The sequence below is a fragment of the Callorhinus ursinus genome, unplaced genomic scaffold (assembly GCF_003265705.2).
Source record: "Callorhinus ursinus isolate GAN/ISIS: 27379988/994484 unplaced genomic scaffold, GSC_fseal_2.0 scaffold23, whole genome shotgun sequence".
NCBI lineage: Eukaryota > Metazoa > Chordata > Mammalia > Carnivora > Otariidae > Callorhinus > Callorhinus ursinus.
In genome coordinates this window covers 24,339,783-24,365,485 of record NW_027397085.1, presented here as the reverse complement: position 1 = coordinate 24,365,485, position 25,703 = coordinate 24,339,783, and the positions used below count along the sequence as shown (strand labels likewise).

General features: G+C 37.7%; 1 protein-coding gene across 3 annotated transcripts in view; it reads left to right on the top strand.

Annotated features, from left to right (window-relative positions):
• Nucleotides 1–25,703, top strand: part of KCTD16 (potassium channel tetramerization domain containing 16) — a 272,548-nt gene that overhangs the window by 62,910 nt on the left and 183,935 nt on the right. The window lies entirely within an intron of this gene.

Below are 25,703 nucleotides of genomic sequence, written 5' to 3'. Positions count from 1 at the left end.
AGGGGGTGGTGGGGGTGAGGTTAAATAATGATCTGTTCAAGAGACTTGAAAATTTAATGTTAGAGATCATTTCAGGATGGTGTGGTTTCTTCAGAACAATGCAGAATGGACTCCTAGTCCCTAAAATGTAGCTCCCAGGTTTATATTCTAAAATAGGCTGGGTCAGGAAGAAAGCCTTTCTTGGCAAGAGTGGGCATTCTATCTTCTGACATTGTTTCTCCCGGTGTTGTGTCCTTTGGACCTTTCTAAGTAGTCCTGGGAAAATTTCCTGATGCCATAGGTCTCTTTGGTATGCTTTATTGGATCCTCTGTTTAAAAGTAATTTTTAGTCAGGGAGCCTCGGGGGCTCGGTCGGTTGAACTGCTGATTCTTGATGGCGGGTCAGGTTGTGATCTCAGGGTCCTGGGTTCGAGCCCCACGTTGGATTTCATGCTCCGTGGGGAGTCTGCTTGAGATTCTCTCTCCCTCTCCCTCTCCACATGCTTGTGCGTGTGTGCTCTCTCTCCCTCTCTAATAAGTAAATCTTTAAAAACAGTAATTTTTAGTCATACAAATAATACATGAATACATTTTCCTAAAAGGCTCTTTTGTCTTAAACCCAGTACCCTCCTCTTCTCCTGGGAGTTAACCTCTATTGTGAACTTAATATGTACCCTTCAAAATGCTTATATATAATGTCTATAGAGGATATATAGAGCTATTGTTAAACTATTCGTTAAAAGTCATTCTAAAATATGATTTTTGTCTCTCACTATGTCTTAGGGGATTGCCAGTTTTGATGTTTATAGCTTTAATTCATTTATTTGCTCTTAGTATTATCATATGATTATGTTATAGCTTATTTAGCCAGTCTCTTAATGGTAGACATTTAGATTACTTACAACTTTTCACTATTACAAATAATGCTGCAAGGAATATTTTTGCATTTGGTTCATATTGGGGTAGATACTTAGAAGTGCAATTATGCTGAACTTAATTTTTTAAGGAATTTGCCCTTCTCCTAGCCTTCTATATCATCAGAGATCTGGAAACATTCCTTTTTTGACTCGTAGGTTCTGGTTTCCTGAAAAGAGAGATTTTGTTCCCTATTGAAACTCTATTCCATAATCTGTGTAATTAAAAACATAACAGTATCACAAGAAATTACATGACAATGCAAGCCATATCTTGTGTTTTATCCACAGTGCAAATGACAGGGCATAAAGCAGAGCTCTGAGTGATGGAGTTAATATCATTTATTTAGTGTTGCTGCTTATCTATAGATTCTGTATTCTTCCCCAAGTGTCAAAAACTCACTATCTGTTTTTCCCGTTTCATTTCTCTTTGAAAAGTTTGCTGTAGAGCAGAAATAATAATTTGTAATTGTGTAGTTCTTTGTGTTTCTTTGGTGGGCTCCATAGTCTGGAAGTAGTGAATTATCTGGTGAATTCAGGCCACATAGATAGCTCAATGTGGATGATGATGATGATGATGACGATGACATCGACCATGGTAATGGTCCACTGAGCTGATTGGAATCCTTGCTGAAGGAAAAAACGTAAACTGCTTAATGACTTCCTTTTGTAGAGTACCTGTAAAGCTTAGTTAGGGAATAGATAGGCTTTTGTATGACGTAATTTTAATCACAGAAGGCCAAACTTGGAAAAGCACTTAGACCAACACCTTCATATTCCATTTAAGAAAATTGGATCTGAAAGAGGTGATGTATCTTGTCCAAGATCACTTAGCAAGATAGTGGCAAGGTCAGCATTATAAACCAGATTTTTAAAAATTTACTTTTTGGTATACAGTTCTATGAATTTTGACAAATTTGCCAACACAATTAGGATACAGAACAATTCCTTCACTCCAAAAAATTATGTGCTTCTCCTGTGTAGTCAAATATGACCACTATCCCTAACCTCTGACAACTAGTAATCTCTGAAATAGTAGTACTATTTCCAGGATTTCATGTAAATGAAGCATAGAGTATCTAACCTTTTACGTCTGACTACTTCCACTTGCATAGTATATGTTTAAGATTCATTCATGTTGTTCAGTAAATTAGAAGTTCATTCATTTCTACTTCTGAGTGGCATTCCTTTGTGTGGATGTTACTCTATCCCTTCACCCCACTGAAGGGCGGTTGGGCTGTTTCTAACTTCTGGTGATTACAAATAATGCTGCTGTAAGTATTTGTGTACAAGTTTTTGTGAGAACATAAGATTGTATTTATCTAGAGCGAATGACTAGAAGTGGAATTGCTAGGTTATATAGTAAGTGTATATTTAATGTTATAGGAAGCTGCCAAACTGTTAACCAGAGTGACTGTACCATTTTGCAGTCCCACCAGAATAAGACATTCAGTTACTGACACCTTTGCCAGCACTCTACTGTTAGTGTTCAGACTTTAGCAATCGTAATGTTTGTAGTGTATCGCATTGTAGTTTGGCTTTGCATTTACCTGAGAAGTAATGATGTTAAGCATGTTTTCAGGGGCTTATTTGTGTCTTCTTTGGGGAAATGCCTGCGAAAATCTTTGATCTGGTTTTTAATTGGCTTACTTGTTGCCTTTCTGTTGAATTTTAAAATTAAAAAAAATATATATTCAGGATACGAGTACTTTCTTGGATACGTGATTTGTGGCTGTCTTTTCCTGGTATGTAGTCTTTACTTTTGCTGTCTTTTGCAGAGCCAAGTTTTCATTTTTGATAAAGTCAGATTTACCGATTTTATTTTATGGGTTGTGTTTTGATGTTGTATTAAGAGCTTTTTGCTTAATCCAAGGTTTTAAAGATCTCCTGTGTTGGTGTCTAAAGGTTTAATAGTTCTGTGTTTTCCATATAAGTGTAGGATCCATTTTGAGTTAATTTTTATTTAATATGTGATGTATAAGTAGAGGTCTTTTTTTTTTTTTTTTGGTTTACAAATGTACAGTTGTCCATCTCCCTTCATTGAAAAGACTATACTTTCCACTAACTTGCTTTTGCACTATGGTCAAAACCCAATTTTTTGTGTGTCTGCTTCTGAAATCTGTATTCTGTTCCATTGATCTATACAACTATTCTTGCATCGATACCACACTGTCTTATTTGGTGTAGTTTTATAATATGTGTTACCAAATCATGTGAGATCTCTAACTTTGTCCTTAATTTTTAAAATTATTTGGGCTACTTCAGTTCCTTTGCCTTTTCATTGAAATCTAGAACCAGTTTTTCAATATTTCAAAAAAAATCCTGCCAGAATTTTGGTTGGGATTATATCTTTAGATCAATTTGGGAGAGATTTGAGAAAAATCAAAATCTTAAAATACTGGGAAAAATTAAAGTCCTAAAATATTGAGGTTTCCAGTCTGCACACACAGTATGTCCCTCTACTTTTTCACATTCTTCTTTACTTTATTTCGTCCATGTTTTAAAGTTTTCAGGAACAGATTTAGCACATATTTTGTTAGATTTATCCCTAAGTATTTAATTTTTTTGAGCTTTAAAAATTGTTTTTAAGCTTTCAAGTGTTCATTGCTTACTGTAGAGAAATGTGATTGATTTTTGTGTGTAGACCTTGTATCATGCAGCCATATTGAACTCATTTATTAGGTGTAGGAGCTTTTTGATAGATGATTTGAAATTTTCCATGTAGGCAATGATAGTGCCTATAAGTAGAGACTGTGTTATGTTTTCTTTTTCAACATCTGTATGTATTTTATTTTTTTTGTGTCTTATTGCAGTGACTAGGGCTTTAGTACAATATTGAATAGGAAGGGTGGCAGTGAATAACCTTGCCTTCACCTCCATCTTAGGGGAAAAGCATTCATTCTATATTCATTAATTATGATGTTTGCTGCATGTTTTTAAAGAGATCTTTATTCAGGTTAAGAAAGATCTCTTCCATTTCTAGTTTGCTAAGGGATGCCTGGCTGGCTCAGTCAGTAGAGCTTGTGACTCTTGATCTAGGGGATGTGAGTTCAAGCCCCAGATTGGGTGTACAGTCTACTATTTCTCATTTGCTAAGAGTTTTTATCATAAATGGTTGTGGAATTTTTTCAAATTTTTTTTCCTGCATCTATTGATATAATATGGTTTAGTCTGTTAATGTGATGGGCTACACTGATTTATTTTCTAATAACGAACCAGCCTTGCATTTCTGGGAGAGACTACTTTGTCTTGGTCTATGCGTCTTCTTATATTAGTATTTTGTTGAGAACTTTTATGTCTGTATTCATAAGGGATATTAGTTTTTTAGTTTTCCTTTCTTTATATTGCCTTTCTCTGGATTGTTATCAGAGTAATGCTGGCATTACAAATGGAGTTGAGTAGGCATTTTTTCCTTTTCTATTTTCTGGAAGAGATTGTGAGGAACTGGTATTATTATTATTATGGTTGGTATAATTTTTTTTTTTTAAGATTTTTTTATTTATTTGACAGAGAGAGCGAGAGCAGGAACACAAGCAGGGGGAGTAGGAGAGGGAGAAGCAGGCTTCCCGCGGAGCGGGGAGCCCGATGTGGGACTCGATCCCAGGACCCTGGGATCATGACCTGAGCCGAAGGCAGATGCTTAACGACTGAGCCACCCAGGCGCCCTATGGTTGGTATAATTTATCTGAGAAACCTTTTGTCCCTGCAGTTTTCCTTGCTGGAAGTTTTTAAATTATGAATTAAAGTTATTTTAAAAAAAAGATACAGACCTATTCCGGCTGTTTCTTCTTGAGTGAGTTTTGGTAGCACGTCTTTCAACTGGTCCAGTTCATCTAAGTTGTTAAATTTATGGTCGTAAAGTTATTATTAACATTTTCCATAATCCTTTTAATGTCTGTGAAGTCCATAGTGATACATTCCAATATTGGTAATTTGTGTCTTCCTTCTGTTTTCTTTGTCAGTCTGGATAGAGGTTTTTATCAATGAAGTTTATCTTTTCAGAGCGCTCCTTTTAGTTTCATTGATTTGTCTTCTGTTTTCCATTTTCTTGTTTATTATTTACTTCCTTTTGCTTGCTTTAAATTCCCTATGCTATTCTTTTCCTAGTCTCTTGGGGTAGAACTTTTGATTATTGATATAAGAATGTTCTTCATTCTCTTTCTTTTTTATTTATTTTTATTTTTAAAAAGATTTTATTTGTTTATCAGAAGAAGAGAGAGAGCACACAAGCAGGGGGAGCTGCAGGCAGAAGGAGAAGCAGGCTCCCCACCAAGCAAGGAGCCTGATATGGAACTCAATCCCAGGACCCTGGGATTATGACCTGAGCCAAAGGCAGAGTCTTAACTGACTGAGCCACTCAGGTGTCCCTCTTTCTTTTTTCTTTAGTTTAATTCTTTTTTTTTTTTAAGATTTTATTTATTTATTTGAGATAGAGCAAGAGAGAGTGAGCAGGAGCTTGGGGGGGGGCAGAGGGAGAGGGAGAAGCAGGTTCCCCACTGAGCAGGGAGCCCAGTGCAGCACTAGATCCCAGGATCCTGGGATCATGACCTGAGCTGAAGGCAGACGCTTAACTGACTGAGCCACCCAGGCGCCCCTCTTTCTTTCTTTTTTTTTTTTAAGTTTATTTATTTTCTTTAGTAAACTGTATACCCAACATGAGGCTTGAACTCACAACCTTGAGATCAAAACTTGTAAACTCTTCTGACTGAGACAGCCAGGCTCCCCTGTTTTTCATTTCTAATACAAGCATTAAATGCTGTTATGTTATCTTCTAAGAACTGCTTTAGGTGCATCCCATAAATTTTGATGTGTTGTATATTCATTTTCATTCAATTCAGAGTATTTTCTAACATCCTTTGACTCCTGGATTATTTAGCAGTGTGTTGTTTAACTTTCAAATTTGGGGGGATTTTCTAGACATCTTTCTGTTATTGATTCCTGGTTCAATTTTGTTCGGATTAGAGAAAAATACCTTGCATTATTTAGATTAAAATTTTTGTTAAAGTTTGTTTTTATGATCTATCCTGTTGAATGTTCCATGGGCACTTGAAAAGAGCATGTATTGTACATTATTGTATGGAGTGCTTTATGAATGTTAATTAGGTCAAGTTGGTTGATAGTCTTGTTCAAGACTTCTGTATCCTTGTTGGTTTTCTTTCTGCTTGATCTTTGGATTACTGAGACATGATTGCTGAAGTCTCCAAGTTTAATTATGGCTTTGCCTGTTTCTCTTTTCAGCTGCACTCATTTTTGCTTCATGTACTTTGAATATGTTATTAGGCACAGATACACTTAGAATTTTTATATTTTCTTGGTGTTTTGACCCTTTTAAAATGATTTTTGTAATATTCCTCTTTATCTCTGATAATTTTTTTTGTCCAGAGGTCTTTATCTTGTCTTTTTGTAGCTCCTCCTCTGATCGACTTGGTGACAAAGAGCAAGAGAGTAGGAAGAAAGACTCTTGAGCGCACAGAGGCCCTCTTTCCCAGTACCTCTGATCATAGAGAAATATGGCCTTTCAGATCATCTAAACAGGAGAATAAAAAAACATTAAATTAAACTAGCATTCCCCCCATAGTATCTGTCCTACAGAGGGTCGTTTCCTGGTTCTCTGGCCATGAAGAGAGAAGAGAACCCCCCTGAAGTGTTTTCTGATTGCCCCTGCTGCATGGTCTTGAGATTAGAATTTCATGGAGTTCAAGCTGGTAGATAGGGGAGGGAAAAAAACAGGAATGTTTGTACCATATTGGTCATGCTTCCAGGTCTTTTATTTACTTTTAGTGTAATCAGATAGTTGCTTAATATTTTCTGCTCAGAATTTTTAATTGTAATCAGAGGGAGAGAAAGTATGGAGTGAGCTTACTCCATCTTAGCTGGAACCATCACCTCATGAATGCACTGTAATCCTTACTGTGGACAACTCAGAAGACTTTCCCCTCACCATCTGTCACTTGGGTCAAAAATACCTTCTCAACTTGTTCTAATCTGCTTGAAGTCCTCATGTTACATACTAATTTAAACATATGTAAGTAATGCAAGTGCAACACCCAATTATTTTCAGCCACTTATACCTTAATTCCAACCAGTTTAATAGATAATCACTTGCATACATCAGAACCAAGAGATAGCAGAAACAAAAATGGAGAACTAAAATTCCTGATAGAAATTAAAAGGAATCATAGAGACTCGCTTTCTGAAGACCATGTCCTGGTCAGGCATGAAAATACATGTCCCTGAACCCAGGAAGGACAAATAAGAACTTTGATTACTTGGGGGATATAAATCAATAGGTATTAGGTTTTATCAGTAACTGCTCCTTTGGTTGTGATCATAGAAACCTAACACTATTTGGCTTAAACTAAAAAATAAATATATTTAAGAATCTAGGGGTAATATGGCTTTGGAAGTGGCTAAATCTAGTTACTTAAATTATGCAGCCAGGAATCTGTCTTCCTCATTTTCATGGCTTCATTTTGGACAGATTCTTCCCATGACGTGGTAAGGTCACTAGTAATTTCAGATTTATGTTTCCTCAGAGCAACTCCAGGAAATAGAGTATCTTTCTCACAATTGTAATGGCAAGTTGAAGGTTCACGTTGGCCGGGAGAGGGCTTTATTCCCGACCTTGAACCAGTGAATATTATTCTGATTTTCCAGGTCTGTGTCCAGAACCAGAAAGTGGGCTCAGCCCTTGTTAGAGCACAGGCTACAAATGAGGAAAGAACAAATCCTCCAGAAAATTTGAAGTCCTGTGAATATAAGAAGGCATTGATTCTGAAAAGGCAAAACAAGCACTATCCACGATGTAGGCGATGTTTAAAGAAGGGTAGAAAACTATGAAAAAGAAACCTTTCCTACTTCACAGTGTGGCTTCGGAGTCTACTTTGTGTGAGAAGGAGAGCTTGAAGGCTGATTTTCTAAAACTCTAACAGTAGCCATTCTCTTGAATCCAGGGGAGTAAGTGAATATGCTGAGTTTTTGTAGTCACTGATTTTAGCACTAACATGTATAGTAAATGCCATTTGCCAGTAATATTGAATGGCATATACAAAAGACAGGCCAGTGCCTCTTTTTTTTTTGTCACTAATTGCTATCTGCTATATTTTGTTACTTATAAAAAATAAGGAACAGATTTCAAGTTAGAAAGATTGCTTTTCAAGTTAAGAAGTATGTCAGATACACTTTTTAATGTCAACATCTTTATAGCTAAGGGAAAAAATTAGTAAGAATTAAAAGCAGAACATTGGTTGAAGAAAAATTTGGAAGAAGAGAGTAGGCATTTTCAAAGTTATAAATGCTGCTTTCCCATCTTCCTTATCTCTCACCATAAACTGGTTTAGTGGGAGTTCAGGGTTGAGTGTCACAGCCCGAATCCCCAAGTGATCATCAGAAATATGCCATCAAAGGAGCACCTCACTGAGATCACCACTACCATTCAGCTTCCAGCAGAGATGTGGAGATGAGAAGCTTGGAGGCAAAACTGCTTCACAAAAGATTAAGTCTCTCCCTATCAGAGGGGAGTTTGTAGGAGGATGGGAAGAAGGTCTCAGCAAAGAGTGGTATGTGATTGCCCTTGGCAGCTGAATCACAAAAGGAATATTTCCTAGGAACTAAGAAAGAGATGAGAGATTTAGGCAAGTCTCTCAGCTTGTTGCAAATGGCAGGGTTACTGTTTTAACACTTGAGAAAATCTGAGAGCCTAAAATTAGTCTTTAACCATCTTTGGGATAAGAAGAAAAAGATAACCAAAAAATGCTTTCATGTTTTATTCGAAGTCTGACATGTAGAGTAGCTGGCATAGCTATCTTTAACTGTCAGAAAGCATCTCAGGATGAAAAGTTAACTCACAGCTTTCTTAATGTTCTCTCCATCCATCCATCCATCCATCCATCCATCCATCCATCCATCCATCCACCCTCCTGACCTTGCCTTATCTCTGGCTTTTGTAGAGTCAAGGGACCTCGGTATGATTTGTGTGGTCCAAATAATATGCTTTGGAACTCACTGACCAAGTTTTTTGCTTTTCTGAACACTGCACAAATACAGCATGGATTTTTCACTAGGGTCTACTCAAAACTCTTTCATAATATATACATTCCAGTGTGCTCTTTCACCCTATATGTATAAAACTATTGGATCATGAAAAAAACATTTGTATTTTAATTCAAAAATTGTACTACATGTTGCTGTCTATTTTGCAAACACAGGGCTATGGTTTCAAATGATAGTATTTTGTAGTTGATATTCTGATGATCTGACATGGCAGCACACCTTTTATTAAAGGACCAATCCCTTTGTAAGTTTTTGCCCACTTCTTAAAAATTCACAATAGATAGAACAGTTTTTAGATGCACAGACTTTTTGTGTGTCAACCACAGGCCTGAGTGGAAAGCATATGATTATAATGGTTATCATATTAATTTTTTTCCCCTAAAGCCTTCTGCTAATGGTGATACTAATTTTCTGATAAAGGATTTAAATCATTAGCATCATTATTTGATGTTTTGGACAATGACATGTTTGATTTTGTTTTGAATCATTGCCAACTGCCAGGCCTGGTATGATATGAAACTTGGAAGTTTGGAGATTTTTGTTTTATTTTGTTTTGTTTTTAGATAGCTCTCTTTATTTCTTTATGTTTCTGGCTGCTTTATTTGAGATCATAGTCATGCATCATATACATCAAGGTGTGTGAGTGAAGATATCTTCTTTCCTTCCAAAAAATAAAAAATACCTTTATATTTAGATATGATTGCAAATTGAGTGAGTAGGTCTGGAATGACCCATAGATTCTCTAGCAGAGGCATCATTGTGATTTCCACTATCATTTTTGTGAATTGACTTGGTTGTACTTAATCTATAAAAGTGTTTGTCCAGTTTTAAAGGGCTCTAGGATTTGTGATGGAAAATAAATCACTTAACATTGTGCTTCTTATACTGGAAGCCTTAGTTTGAGCTGCACAATTTAACAATTCATTTTGACAAATAGTTATGAACACCTACCATGATCCAGCCACTGTGAGAGATGTGGGGCTGTGAAGATGAATCAGACATTGTCCCTGAGGATGGGGGTGGGGGTGGAGAAACTGATGTTATAACAAATGGACATCTGCATTGTACCTTAGAGTTAGTCATTTAAACTTCAAAATGTAGTTTTATAAGGAGGAATTATGACCGTTTCCTATTCTTAGTTTTAAGAATGTCTGCAAAGCCCTTTTATATAGGTCGAGTTACCTAGGATTGGGTTAATGATAACACTGAGTCAGTTAGCATGGTTGCTGAGGAACAGTCTACCCATGGTCATGATATAATGGCAGTGGTAGTAGCAGTAGTGAGAGTAATGGTGATCTTATGTCACATCCCTTTCGGGCGCCCACTGTGTCCCAGGTTTGATTATAAATCTATTGGATGATTTTCCTCACTTTATCTTTCTGTCGTAGTCTCAAGTCCTCCCAGAAGCAAATGCCAACACAGGATGAAGCAAGCACAGATTTTGTTAGGAGAGATGTCTGTGAGAGAAAATGGGAGGGAGCAGGGAGAGGCTGACAGGTCTGCCCAGTTATGATGTAAGTTTCACCTCAAGTGTGAGGGCAAGGAAGGTTTGGTGGAAGTATCCAGGGTTGCAACAGTCTGGGGAAGGGTAGGCAAGGCTGGCAGGGAGTCCTTGAGTCAAAATTAGCCAGTGAAGGAGTCTCATGTCTTTTAGAAACAGGCCTGCCTTAACATCCTTCTTGTGTTCTGCTGAGGGCAGTGAGAGGCTTGTGGGAGTGCAGGCGTTGGTGCACGTGGTGCTGTGGATTTCACAGGGCAACTGCCCTGGTCATTGGTAGCTTAATTGATTATACCCACTGTGGTTGGGGTCTGTGGATACATTCTCACGGCCACCGTACTTTACAACAACTCCATTTTACAGTTGAGAAAAAACTAAGGCAGCAGAGAGACTAAGTAGTTTGCCCAATGTTAGCATCTCATGAGTGGCGGAGCTGGGATTCCAACCCATGCCATCTGGTGTCAGGTTCTTATGCATTTAATCCCTAGACCAGCTGTTGAGGTTATACTTTCACTGTCTTTGATACTATTGGAACAAGAATCTCTACACTGATTTACAAACCGAAGTACCATATGAAGATCTACAGCAGTTCTTCTCTAACTTCAGCCTGCAGCGATTCCCCCCAGGGATACAGATGAATAGCTTCTCCCCTGCAGATTCTGGTGTAGTAAGTCTGGGGTGGAGCTTCCGGACATACATTTTTAAGGGCCATCCCTAGTGACCCTTTCCAAGTGATCCTCGAATCAGACTTTTGCAAACCCTGCTCTAGAGAAAGAATGTGGGGCATGGAAACTGAAAAGAGTGGCTTCAGTTCTGATTGTGCCAGTTTCTAGTTGTTAAGTCTCAGACAGGTTGCTTAAATTTGACTAACTAGGTTTACACATTTGCAAATGGGGATGGTATAACAGCAGTAATTAACTAAATAGGGCTCAGCAGGTTGTCCTGAGTCTATTGGGCTAGATGTGAAGGCGTTGCTTGGTAATCGGGGGAGTGCTGTGTTAAGTGCCTGCCATCATGCTGCCTGCCACAGTGCCCTCAGCAGCGGCATCCTCACTGACTGTGCTGTCAGATAGTTGGGGACCTGGCTGTTTGTGGGTGTGTCATGTGCTTCCGATGTGAGCATATTTGATATCTGCCTTTGAATCCAGGTGGGGGAAAAGGGATGCCTTTAAAGTAGTCAATAAATCAAAGAATCATTTCTCCTGTGCTTCTGCAGTAAGTCACATTATGGCTTTAGAGAGTGAGCGTCCTGGTTATGTAGGAGGCTGGAAAATGAAATCCTTGGAAGGGCATTTCATTGGTGCATTTCTTTCCCCTTTGTTCATGACATTACTACTGGTTCCTTTGAAAAATTAACGGTGATAGTAAATCAGAGTGCTTAGGAAGATGAAGAATACTTTCATTTAATTCATGTCTCTTCCTCCAGCTTCCTGTGGGAACCAGAATGTGCCAGAACCGGCACCCTAATGCATTTAACTCTAGGTATCTAATGTTTCTACATCCCGTGAAAGCAGATTTCAGGGGTCAGCTCCAATGCCTGTCTGCTAAGGATTTAAGAGGACTGAGGTTTAAAGCTCTGAGATACCTGTCATTAATATTTTTAACTGTTGGAGAGATTGCTTATCACTGGTCTCACATTACCCTTCTTTATCTGCCTAGGGAACAGTGTCTGGTAGAAAAGGGATATCTATTGTCCAAGACTGGGCACTGCCACACACATTCCCTCTACGGATTCTCTCCTGGTGCCTTTCTCTTCTCTGTTGTGTTCTTCAGCCAAAGATCTCAGGAAAGTAAAAAGCCACTTAGCTACCCTGAGCCTCAGTCTCTTTATCTGTAACTTGAGGGTAATAATACTTGCCCTTTCTGTTTCAGTGTAGATCAGGTAAGATAGAGGCAACCCCTTTCTTAAGACCTAATTGGTTATCAAATTGTGGTTACCCAATAATCTATCTTTGATACCAAGCCCTACTTCCAATAGGGGAGATATTTTAAGCTTTTGTTTCTAGAAATACATTTTATACCATAAAATTAAGAGAGCTACCAAAACTAAAAAACAACAAAAAAAGAAAATCCAAACAAACTTTTAATAAACATTTATTAAACATGTAAAACCAAACAATAAAAATCTGTCATAAATATTCCTTATGGGAAATTTTTCACATGGACTAAATGTGCTATGGTGAGTGCTGTGAATTGTGCAAGACTGTTGAATCACAGATCTGTACTTCTGAAACAAATAATGCAATATATGTTAAGAAAAAAAAAGAAGAAGATAGCAGGAGGGGAAGAATGAAGGGGAGTAAGTTGGAGGGGGAGATGAACCATGAGAGATGATGGACTCTGAAAAACAAACTGAGGGTTCTAGAGGGGAGGAGCGTGGGCGGATGGGTTAGCCTGGTGATGGGTATTAAAGAGGGCACATTCTGCGTGGAACACTGGGTGTTATGCACAATGAATCATGGAACACTACATCAAAAACTAATGATGTAATGTATGGTGATTAACATAACAAAAAATTTAAAAAAATTATTTTTTTTGTACTGGAATTTTCCTTTTACAGTCATATGTATTGTTCAGCTTACTCATCTTTTTTTTAAAAAGATTTTATTTATTTGAGAGAGAGAGAATGAGAGAGAGAGAAAGCACATGAGGGGGGGAGGGTCAGAGGGAGAAGCAGACTCCCTGCCGAGCAGGGAGCCCAATGCAGGACTCGATCCAGGGACTCCAGGATCATGACCTGAGCCAAAGGCAGTTGCTTTTAACCAACTGAGCCACCCAGGCGCTCTCAGCTTATTCATCTTAAACAGATTTATGACTGGGTCAGTGTGCTTGAATGTCTCTTAATTACTAGAATGGTGAATGTCCAAGGAGAAGCAGTTTCCGTAATGACTTCTTTTTCAAACATCTTTTGTTCTTTTATATCAGTAAGATCTTTCCTTCTGAGCATCCCTCAGTTGGTGTGCCTTATAAACAAATATCAGATTTGCTCTTTTGCTCAATGTAACTAAGATATTTGCATCCAAAGAAGTTCCATTTTTATTTTCTTTTAATGCCTGTCAGGAAAGGTAGTTTTCACCTTAAATGATTTCAGCCAATGCCCCTGGAAATCATCCCTGAAGTGTCTGGATCCTTGCATGAAGCTTCCCTTGAACTCTGACCTCATGCCAACCAATTATCTTTCTGTTCAGATAGAGCCACAAGGGTGATAAAGAAATGTTATCAATTTATTTACAATGATGTTGATTCCAATGTAGTTTAATGTGGATACAAAGATGTAACAATAGAGGATATTAAAATAATTTGGAACATCGAGAGCTTGGGTAGTCTAACGAAGACTTTTAGGGAAGAGAGGTGTTAGGTCTAAGTCTAGATTAAGTAGTGTATATACAGCAAAGATGGGATGAGTGGGGCTCAGAGCCAAGGGAACAGAATGAGGAGAATGGACTGCCTAATACCCTTTGATGGCTCCTCACTTGGCGTTCTTAAGTTTATAATATCTTTGTCTACTGGTCATTTTTTTTTCAGGTTAAATTAAGAATAAAATTTTATTTTTTATTTACTGCACATTTTATCATCTAGACTATTAAGAATCTTTAATTTTTTTTTATTTCTTATTGGGATATAATTGACATATAAGATTGTGTAAGTGAGGTAGATGGTGTGTTGGTTTGATGCATTTATATTTTACAATACAATTACTAAAGAAGTGTTAGCTAACACCTGGATCACATCACATAATTATAATTTCTTTTTTGTGTTGAGAACAATTGAGATCTAGTCTCAGAGCAACTTTGGAGTTTATAACACAGTATTGCTGTCTATACTATGTTTTAAATTAGATCTCCAGAATTTATTAATCTCCAATTGCATAAAGTCATTTCTTTCAAGCACTCTAAATTCTTTCCATGCCAATATCCCTCATCTCTACATCTCCACATTTTCTGAACTTTTGCTCAGCTCATTTGTCTTCCTTGGCTCTTCCAGACAAAGTTTATGGTTCATTTCCTCTGTAATTCAGTATACTTTTTTAGAGAGGAAAGTTTTGTTTTTTTGCAGGGGCTTCTGTGAGGTATATCTAAAAATCATTAGACCAGGGACATTAAAATGAGATAAAACTCACGGGGTCTGGGAACTGAGTTGAAAAAAAGATCATCTGTATTTTTATTAACCACTATCTTAAACTGAATATTTATTTTAGCTATGAATCATGGCCACCAATCATTGTAATATTAGCAGTATCTCTGATTTTGGCATTAGTAGGACTTACAAACATTTTTGTATCATATCAGTTATTTTAGATTCTTGAAATGTTGTTTAAGGTCACTTCTTCAAAATTAGGGTAATTATTAGACTGCTGCTATATCTTGCTATTTAAGCATCAGCGAGGGTGCTTATATATTTCTGTACCGATTTAAAAGAACACTTGAACTGTTTTTCAGTATTACTGGTTTCCTTTGTAACCCTCTGTATTTTATTTTATGCATTTAAAAACCTTAATATGAGAAAGTGTTCAGGGACCCTTTATCAGATTGCTGAAGGGACATTTGGCACAAAAATAGGAACACTTGGACTGTAAGCTCAATGAGGTCAGGGCTTGTAAGGGATGTTGGTGGTGTCCATACAGGCCCAGTTCAGGGGAGTGGTATTTTGGGATATGGTGAGGATGTCCTTGCTGTGGTAAGGAGTTTAGCATTGAAGGCCTGGTCAATCCAGGATGCTGAAGAACAGAGTTTGGTTTGATGGAATCATTCTTTTAGGAAAATGCATCTGGTTGTCCTACCTTGGATGGATTAGAGGGTCAAAGTCATTTAGAAATTAATTGTGGTCCAGGTATGAGATGAGAAGGCCCAAACAAAGATGGTGGCCATTAGGATTTAAGATGACAAAATGGCCTGGACTACACAAGAGGTAGAATAGAAGAAATAGTTAGAGATGAGCTCTGGAAGTACTCTTTTGGGTGGGAAAGAACAAGAATGAGTTTGATGATACTCTGAGTTACCATAAAAATCTTACGGAGTTTCAGTGTGAAGATAGGGATTTGAAAGCTATCAGTACAAAGAAGTGAATGACAAGAGTCTGACAGGCAGGAAAAATCAGAAAGAATAGTAAGTTCTTAGTTTTCCACCTCTCTGAACAACCAGTGACCTTTGCCAGCATTTACCCTCTGTGGAGTCAGGATCCAAAGGATGGGCTGGGCTCCTGGGCTGTACATATTTTAGGAGACAGCTGTGCTGCCCAAGAAGGGCCAGTGTTCCGTAGTTACCAAGGGCCCAGGTTGGCCTCAGACTGTGATGTTCATGGCATAAGATTCCTTTGCCTTTTTGTACAGAAGCTTGGTGACTTCAAAGGCCAGGTCCCAAGCATGTTGCTACTTAACTCATTAGGAACTTGCTACTCCTCTTCACTGGCCTCACTTCCTACAGTTCCACTGCATCCAAATCCTACTCTTATGTGACTAAGGCTCTTCTCTGATCTCTCCAGTTCCTTTTCCTCTTCCATTGCAATCCCTTTTCTCCATGGTTTTCCTCTCTCTCTTAGATAGTTTGTGACTCTTTTCTGGTGTGTGTGTGTGTGTGTTTTTTACAGTCTTATACTACTATTTCAAGCTTTAAAAATGTTTACTGTGATGCCTCAAACCTCCACAGTTAGCTGCTCCCCTAATTTGTTCCTTTTGTGAACATTTAAAGAACTGTATAGGTGTCTGCTATTTAACATTTTTGCAGTCATTTAATGGTCTGTGTTTATTGTTTCTATAATTTTTTTTATTGTGGCTTTTCTAGAAATTTTAATTTTTGTTTATAAAGGTTTGCTTTTACAAAGATGCACTGCAGTTTTATTCTTATATGTCATTACTGTGTCTGACTCTATCCATTGCTGAAATTTTATTTTGAAGTATCTTATAATTTGACTGAAACTTGATCCATCTCTAGAGACCTTCAAAAACATTCATATTAAGCAGATAAGATGGTAACCTGCTTAGCAGACTGCATCTGGAATATCAATTCCCCTTAAGTCCAAGCCAATTTCAGTGACGAACTAACCATAGAAGCATAGTTTAATAAAACGAAATATCCATTTCATTTCATTAATCAGTTTTTATGTGATTAAACAAGAAGCCAATTATATTTCGCATATAATATTAAATGTTTTTTAGAAGATTAGTAATTTAACTAAAATATAAAACCTGCATCCTCTTAAATTAAAACTGTGGTATTTTTTTGAATGAAGACCAATAAGTCATATCATATTTTGCTTTTGCTGACACTAAGAGGGAAATAATAAAAGAATTAACTGAAACAGATTATCATGAATTTTTAAACAGCTATTAACTTACTTTCAATTGATACCCATCAAAGATATGCTGGTAACTTTGTAATTCAGTGCTACTTTCTTTTTTTAAGATGAAGGCTTTATTTTTTTTTAGAGTAGTTTAAGGTTCACAGCAAAATTAAACAGGAAGTACAGAGATTTCCCATATATTGCCTGCCTCCACACATGTATAACCTCCCTATTACCAACATCCCCCACCAGAGTGGTGTATCTGTTACAAGTGACAAGTCTACATCATAATCACCCAGAGTCCATAGTTTATATCAGGGTTCACTCTGTGTTATACATTCTGTGGATTGGACAAATGCGTGATGCCATATAGCCATCATTATGGTATCATACAGAGTATTTTTACTGCCCTGAAGTCTTCTGTGTTCATCCTTCTGTATTCATCCCTCCCTCCCCACAACCCCTGGCAACCAGTGATCTTTTTACTGTCTCTATTCCAGAATGTTGAATTGTTGGGATCATACAGTGTGTAGCCTTTCCATATTGGCTCCTTTCACTTCATAATGTGCCTTTAAAATTCCTCCATGTCTTTTCATGACTTGGTAGCTAATTTCTTTTCCGTGCTGAGTAATAGTCCATTGTTTGGGTGTACCACAGTTTATTTACCCATTCACCTGCTGAAGGACATCTTGGTTGCTTCCAAGTTTTGGCAATTATGAATGAAGCTTCTATAAACATCCCTGTACAGGTTTTTGTGTGGATGTAAGTTTTCAACTTCTTTGGGTAAATATCAAGGAGCTCCATTGCTGGATTGTATGGTAAGAATATGTTTAGTTTCATAGGAAACCACCAAATAATCTTCCAAAGTGGCCATACCACTTTGCATTCCCACTGGCAATGAATGATAGTTCCTGTTGCTCCACATCCTGGCCAACATGCAGTGTTGTGAGTGTTATGGACTGTGGCCATTCTAATAGGTATGTAGTGGTATGGTATTTTGTTGTGATTTTCATTTGCATATGTCTGATGCCATATAATGAGTACATTTTCATATTCTTATTTGCCATATGTGTATCTTCTTTTGTGAAGTTTCTGTTTAGGTCTTTGGCCCATTTTTTTTAAAGAATTTAATTATTTATTTGACAGAGTAATAGAGAGAGAGCACAAGTAGGCAGAGTGGCAGGCAGAAGGAGAGGGAGAAGCAGGCTCTCTGATGAGTAGGGAGCCTGATGCAGAGCTTGATCCCAGGATCCTGGGATCATGACCTTAACTGACTGAGCCACCCAGGCGCCCCTTTGGCCCATTTTTTAATCAGGTTATTTATTTTCATATTGTTGAGTTTTAAGGGTTCTTTGTATATTTCATATAACCATCCTCTATTAGATGTGCTTTTCCAAGTATTTTATCCTAGTCTCTGGTTTGTCTTCTCATTCTCTTGATGTTGTCTTTTGCAGAGCACTAGTTTTTAATTTTTTTTTTTTTTTTAATTTTAAGAAATCTCTATACCCAAGGTGGGGCTCTAACTCCTGATCCTGAGGTCAAGAGTCATATGCTCCACCAACTGAGCCAGCCTTGCTCTGGTTTTTAATTTTAATGATACCCAACTTATCAATTATTTCTTCATGAATGCCCCCAACTTTTTAACTTGATGTCTAAGCTGTATCTTTTCTTTTCTTTTTAAAAAGATTTATTTATTTATTTCAGAGCACACACACTTGTGAAAGAGAGCGAGCATGAGCCTGGAGAGGGGCAGACAGAGAGAGAGAGGGGAAGCAGACTCCCCTCCAAGTGGGGAGCCTGACACAGGGCTTGATCGCACGACTCTGAGACGATGACCTGAGCTGAAACCAAGAGTTGGAAGCTCAACTGACTGAGCCACCCAGGTGCCCCATAAGATGTATCTTTTCTAAGATTTACAGAGATGTTAAATGACACTCACATTCCCACATACCTCACTCTCTGGGTATGTGTGAGCATGTTTGCACATGAACTTTATTTTTAATTATGGGGAAATTTTTTTATTAACTACGTTATTAGATTATCTGATTCAAATTTTGCAAATCTATTCACAACTGACAGAATTTCTCATATATATGCCTTTTCCTGATCAAAGTCTTAATGGCTATTAGCTGTGGAGGAATCATTTTATAAATAACTTCCACTTCAGGGTGGGATTTGAAATAGAGAAGGAAACTTTTCCTCATTTCTTCTATGTGGAATCCTCAGCCTCATGTTCTTTTTGAATTGAACAACTAGATTTAAGTGGCAGAAAACCACAGTTAGAGCATGGACTTCGGAGTTGGCAGAACTGGGTTCTAATCACTGATTCACTATTTATGACATACATATGCTAATTTAACCTCTCCACACTTCAGTTTCTTTATCTGTACCGTTCAATCCCTCATTCACCTATCATCACTGAGCATATACTATATGGAAGGCACTATGCATACTGCTAGGGATAGGCATAATGTTTGATTTTTTGGAGCTAACATATAAATGTACGGTAATAATAGTACCTACTGTATAAATTCATGCAAATTAACTAATATTAGCCAAGGAAGTGGTAAAGTGCCAGACATATATTAAGGTTTCAATAAATGGTAGATATTTTTTAATATTATTATTGTTAGCTTACAAGTCTCCTGACCCACCACTGTTGTCTTGTTCCAGTGCTTAGCATATATCTGACGCTTGTCTCAGGAAAGTTTCTTCAGAAGCAAACTTCAAGATAAGATTTATGTGCAAATAATTAATTAAGGAAGTTCTCCCATGAGAAACTTGTAACAAATTTGGGAAATCAGAGCAAGAAAGTAGAAGAAGCCAAGGAAGGGCAAACTTCAGGCAAACTTAAGTGGAGGTGAACAATGCTTCAGGAATCTCTGGAGGATAAATTACCCCTCAGAGCAGTCCCAACCTGAGGTGAGAGAGTTGTTAATCATTGTGCCTGTCAATCATTGTCTAAGGGCATCAGGGGGGACTATGGTGGGCAGAATAATGGCTACCAAAGATTTCTGTGCCCTAATCCCTGAACCTGTGAATATACTACCTTCCATGGCAAAGAGAACTTTGCAGATGTAATTAAGGGTATGAACTTTCAGATAAGAAGATTATTCTGGCAGAGGGGCCCAATTTGGTCACATGAGTCCTTAAAAGTGGAGAACCTTTCCCAGCTGAGGTGATAGGGTAATATGATGACAAAAGAATGGTCAGAGAGTAGTGATATTGTCAACTTTGAAAGTGGAGAAAGTGGGACTGTAAGGCAAGGGAACGCAGGAGGCTTTGAGTATCTGGGAAGAGACAAGAACATAGGTTTTCCCCAAGAGCCTCTAGAAGGAAATATAACCTGGCAATACCCAGTGAGAATCATGTCTGGGTTCTAACCTACAGAACTGTAAGGTAATAAATTTGTGTAGCTAACAAACTAAGTAGCTTGTGGTAATTTATTAGAGCAGCAGTACAAAACTAATATGGGGACATAAACTCCTAGGGATTTCAGGCTCTCTACTCTCTGCTCTTATGTGCAAAGCAACTCTAGTCATCTTTGGAAAGTTCTCCAAAGAACAGTGGCAGGTGCGGGTATGGAGGCAAGAGTGCATCCACATAGAATGAACTCAGAAACGGTAAAAGAAAATCCGGGAAGTCACCAACATTGTTTGCTAAAGTGCTCAGTAAGTATTTGGTAACTGAATGGATGAATGAATGAAGGAACCAACAGATTTATGTAAACTACTGAAAAAGAGAGGTTATATAAGAAATGACTTCTTATCATCAGTAGGCATGTTGGCAGTTCCCATTCAGAGTGTTTGGTAACCAAAATGTCCTTCTACATTTAATGCCTTCCTCTTGTTTTCAGGTTCTCCAAGGGGCCAATGGATTGGAAAAGTAAAAGTGTTCGATAGACACAGTAAAAAGCAAACTTTAAAGCTATATTTATGCTATAGAAATCCTCCAGAAAACTCAACATTTCTTTGGAGAATTTCATTGCCTTCTAAGTATCTGACTTGTAAACTGCTGTAACTAACCAGCTGGAGAATTCATCATCCTCTGGAGCATTTGGCTTGCTTGGCAGAAAAACAAAACAAAACTACCTAGGAATAGAAAAAGAAAAGCCTTTAGAAACACATGTTTTGAGAAGTCAAAGTCAAGAAAAATCGGCTAAAGGAGTATTTCCCATTTTTCTGTGGTTCTCCTCCCTCGCTATTTTCTCTTTTCCCACCTGTGCCTGGGCAGAAATCCCAAATGAATAGTCTTTCTTACGATTAAGTTAGAATAAAATCTGTATATGTGAGTGATTGATTCCATACCCATGTATTTAAGAGTCAGAGAAAGATAGCTGATTGGAATAACAAATATAATGGAAATGAATTTGCTAATGTCCTAAATTTTGGGACATGATTTCTAAAATTTTACATGGTTTCAGATCACCTAATCCTAACAGATGCTTTAAATCCAATAATAATAATGCGTTTGGCTGCAAATAAAAGAAAAATGTAACCCAAACAGGCTTAAACAATAAGGGATTTATGACCTCTAAGCGGAATTCAGGAGACAGGACCTGCCTCTGGTCACGGTCCCAAGTTGAGTGCAGAGGTTCAGACATTGTATGCAGATATACTACATATGGAGAAGAAGAGTTTTACTTTAGTGAGTCCCCCTTAACATGGAGTAAAACCTTTTCCAGTTGCCTCCATACTATCCCAGCTTTCTTCTCTTTCGATCACACTGGCCAGGATAACATCACATTCCATGACCAAGAAGCAAGCAAGGCTTAGGATCTGAACATTTGGAACAGTCTTTTCAGACTTCGTAGTTGGAGGCTGGTGCTGCCGGCAAGGAGGAAGGTGAAATGGTGGTGTTGGCTACCGGACACACACCCCTGGGTATAGTACCTAGTTGTGATAGTGAAATGACATCATGTTGGTAGGTGCTTAGTGTGATGCTTACAATTACAGCCAGACTCAGGATGCCTTCTGGAACATAGTTCCTTCGGAGATGGTTTTCTACTGTGTTAGCCATTTTAATGTCCAGTGGCAATACCAGTCCAATATCCAAACAAGCATGGCAAAATTTAATTATTTAAGGAGTCTCTCAGAGCAGGTACAGGGCAATTGTTTTGCATGCCACTGAAAAATAGCTAAAAATTCTACTTCACTCTTTTATCTTCATCTCTCTAACAGTCCTTGCTATCACAGCTGCTCCCCATTGTATTTGGGTCTTTCCCCAAGTCCTGTGTCTCTGAGTCCTTTTTCCTGTCCTCCTTTCAGATGCAGCTCTTTGTTACACAGATCAGTTTAATCTCTCTAGTCTTCTTCCATTTCTTCTTTTCACCCAATATCCTGATCAGCACAGTGAAGTCTTACTAATGGAGCAGGCTAATGCAGACTTATTTCAAGAGGCAAGGAACAAAATAGAATGTTACAAATAAATAAAACGGAGCAATGCATTTTTCTTTTCCCCTGTCACTGAGCTATTTGATATTGCCTAGAGATCCTAGGCAATGGACGACCACTGACACTTTGGCAAAACCTTCAAGCTTTTTCATTCCCTTCCACAGAGAGGACCAAGAATGCAAACCACTTTGCCATTCATCATAAAGATCCACCATCTCTGCCTTGCTGAGTTAGAATCACACCTTATGACCTATGTAAAAATAGTTTGGCAAAATTTGAGGGAAGGAAGAGATCCCAGTGATCTCAAACATACTCTCTATTTTCTGTCTTTGTCACAGTGGTCTTAATTTCATTCTGCCCATGGGTAATTGGTGACCATACAAACCTGAATTCATCTTTACTTTTAAAATTTCATAAACTTTTTTAATGTTGCTCATATAAATTGGCACTCCATTTGGGTTTTGTTTTCCTTTTGCTACCTGCCTGAATGTACCAGCTGCCCTCTAGGTTTGAAAGGAGAATAGTTACATCCACCATTAGTTTCATTGCTTTATTTTTTGTGTACTGTCTGAAAGAAAGTGCTCAGACGCTTAATTGCAGAAAAAAGTCAGCTAGTGCCCATACTTTGGGAATAATAGTACTGAATATGTTTTTCAGGGCTGTATCAATCAATGAAACTAGAGACTGGGTAGGATAATCCAGGTGCCTTTGTATCAGGTGCATTATTTTACCTTTTATGTTTTTTAATATGAAGACTTCTTCACTCAGATCTTTTTTTTTAATAGTATATATTAGTTTTAGGTGTACAACTTAGTGATTCAACAAGTTTGCACATATTGTAAAGTTCACCACAAGTGTACCTATCATCTGTCCTGTTACACTGCTGTTACAGTATCATTGACTATATTCCTTATGTTGTACCTTTTATTGCCATGACTTACCCATTCCATAACTGGAAGCCTGTATCTCTATGATCTTTTACTATTTTAGGACAAATAGAGCTCAAACAGAGAGATGTGTACCTAGGTAATTCTACTTTGGGACTTCCACTTAACCTCCTTTGAAGGCCAAGACTGTCTTTTGGAGCTAGGTGTTGGTTCATTGGAAAGCAGGGCATGTGAGGGGAAGGTAAGTGACTTATATTTGCTTTCCATAGAACAAAGTAGAATAGAATCTCATTTCTGGCTGTGGTTTAACAGGAGGACTTCCTGGAGGGGAAGTCTTGGCCCATTTCTCTTGATATCAATCATGGGACGGAGGATACCAGAGTACAAGAGACAGAAGTCTCAGAAGTGTGGGCATGAGGGAGTACCAGGCAAGCAGGGGAGTTTTCAGACTCTTATCCATCTAAGACTGTGCTTGCTTGAAAGTGCTTTTTCACAAGAGGAATGGAGGCAGCTCTCTCTGTACTCTGGAATAAAAAAGGATAGTTTTGTTTTGAGTTCAGGGAGAGGTGATAAAGAATGATAGCAAAACCTTGGTATGTTAAGCATTTCACACAAATCATATCATGCAATCCTTATGTAAGCTTCTGATGTTGACATTACTGTTATACTATTATTCTCATTGAGTAGGTAAGAGGTTTACAGAGGTTATGTAACTTGTTTAGAGTTACATAGCTGGTCCTAACCACTACATTATATGTCCTCTAATATGGTGTTAGGATATATCAATATCTTTATGGAGAGTGACCTTGGAAAACCTGTAATCAAAGATGAATATCTCCATTTCAGCAAATTCATTTTTTAGGACCAAAGCATTCACATGTCAGAGGGTTATCTGATTCACTGGAATCATCTACTGAAAAATAAAAAGTGTTCCATGTGTTCTTTCCAACCTTACAAATACCGAGAAGTGATAAACTTTCATTTTTTACAGCCAGGTCCCTTGGCCTAGTATTTTGGATAATGTGCATGTGCTGGGATTAGGGAGACCGAGGGTTTGGGGAGAGGAAATTAGATGGGAAGGAAAAGCATTTGTAACTAAGCATAATAGAAACATTAGAATTTCATTTTTAACAACCAAAAAATACAATGACATGTATTTATCTGTCTCACAAGAAAAACAAGAAATCTATACTGCTGGTATTGTCAGCACAAAATGAAGTTTTATCGTAGGTGGAGAAATTGTAGCCTGGAAAAACTGGTTAGGAATCATTCATGGCTGGCTGTCTTAGAAATCAATATAGATTCCTTCATGATCAATAGAACTGCAGTGCTTCTAACCCCATCAAGCCTAGTAGCTGTGGTTGACTTTAATGGAGCCAAATGGCCACATTCAGATATGATCTAAATGTGTGCTTGTATTATTATCAAAACAGTTTTCAGCCTCTCAAATGGGAGAGCATTCATTGAATCAAAGAAGATAATGGATTCATTCAAAAAGTGTAGGGAAGTAAGTCTGTTGGGTTCCTGATATAGTCAGTTACTGGTTTGCCAAATAGATCTAGATGTTTTATGTCTGGCATCACAAAACATCTCTGCTTCACTGTCATCCTTCAAGTTCTTGCTTTATATCTCTTTTTCCAAATCTATGCAACTTTCTTGAATGCTGCTACTAATTTTGAATACTACTTTTTACAACTTAACCAATTGTACTATTTAATAAGGCACAAATTGTTTTGTACTACTTCACTGAGGTAATGTAGCAGGAAGTGTCTTGTAATCCACAAGTATTTTGCAATGTAACTTATTATATGTATGTAATGTGTAAGTTATAATTGACTTTCTATATTCAATCATTTAATAAGTACTTGTGATCATTCATCCCATGGTAAACATCATGATAATTATAGGGGATATGAGATGAAAGAGATATATCCCTGATACTCTGGTGAAGGATATCGCCATTGGAGCTTATAATTAATACCAGTGTGGCTGGGTGAAGCAGAATTCTCCAAAGGATTTCACATTAGTAGATACTCCATCTTAAACACAAAGCACAAGTCGCTAGGTTATGTGGAGAAAGATAAGCCAAGTGGAATATCTAGCAGATACAGAGTAAGGCTAAACCATGCTCAAGAAGTGGTGGGGAATTTGACTACAGTACATGGTGAGGAAATGGGGCAAGAGGCAAGGAAAATAGAGTTAGTAAGATTGTCAAGGACCTTGACAGCAATGCTAGAAGAAGTGGAATTTTGTCCTAAAGGAAGAATTTGAGGCAGAGAAATGATTTGATCACAGCCCCATGGAGGTTGAGCTAAAAAGAAGTAAGGCCAAAGGTAAGATCAACGGTAGGCTATTTAAGTAGATAAGAAGAAAGACAGTGAATTCTAGAACTAGACAAGAGTGTGTATCTTGACTGGTGAAACCCTAAGTTCTTTGTGGGAATATCAAGTGTAAGTTATGTTATGTTTTGCTGGTCTCTTTCTTTGTTCCTCATATATTTCTTTCTTTCTTTTTTTTCTTAATTTATTTATTGTTATGTTAATCACTATACATTACATTATTAGTTTTTGATGTATCATTGTTTGCATATAACACCCAGTGCTCCACACAGAATGTGCCCTCTTTAATACCCATCACCAGGCTAACCCATCCCCCCACCCCCCTCCCCTCTAGAACCCTCAGTTTGTTTTTCAGAGTCCAA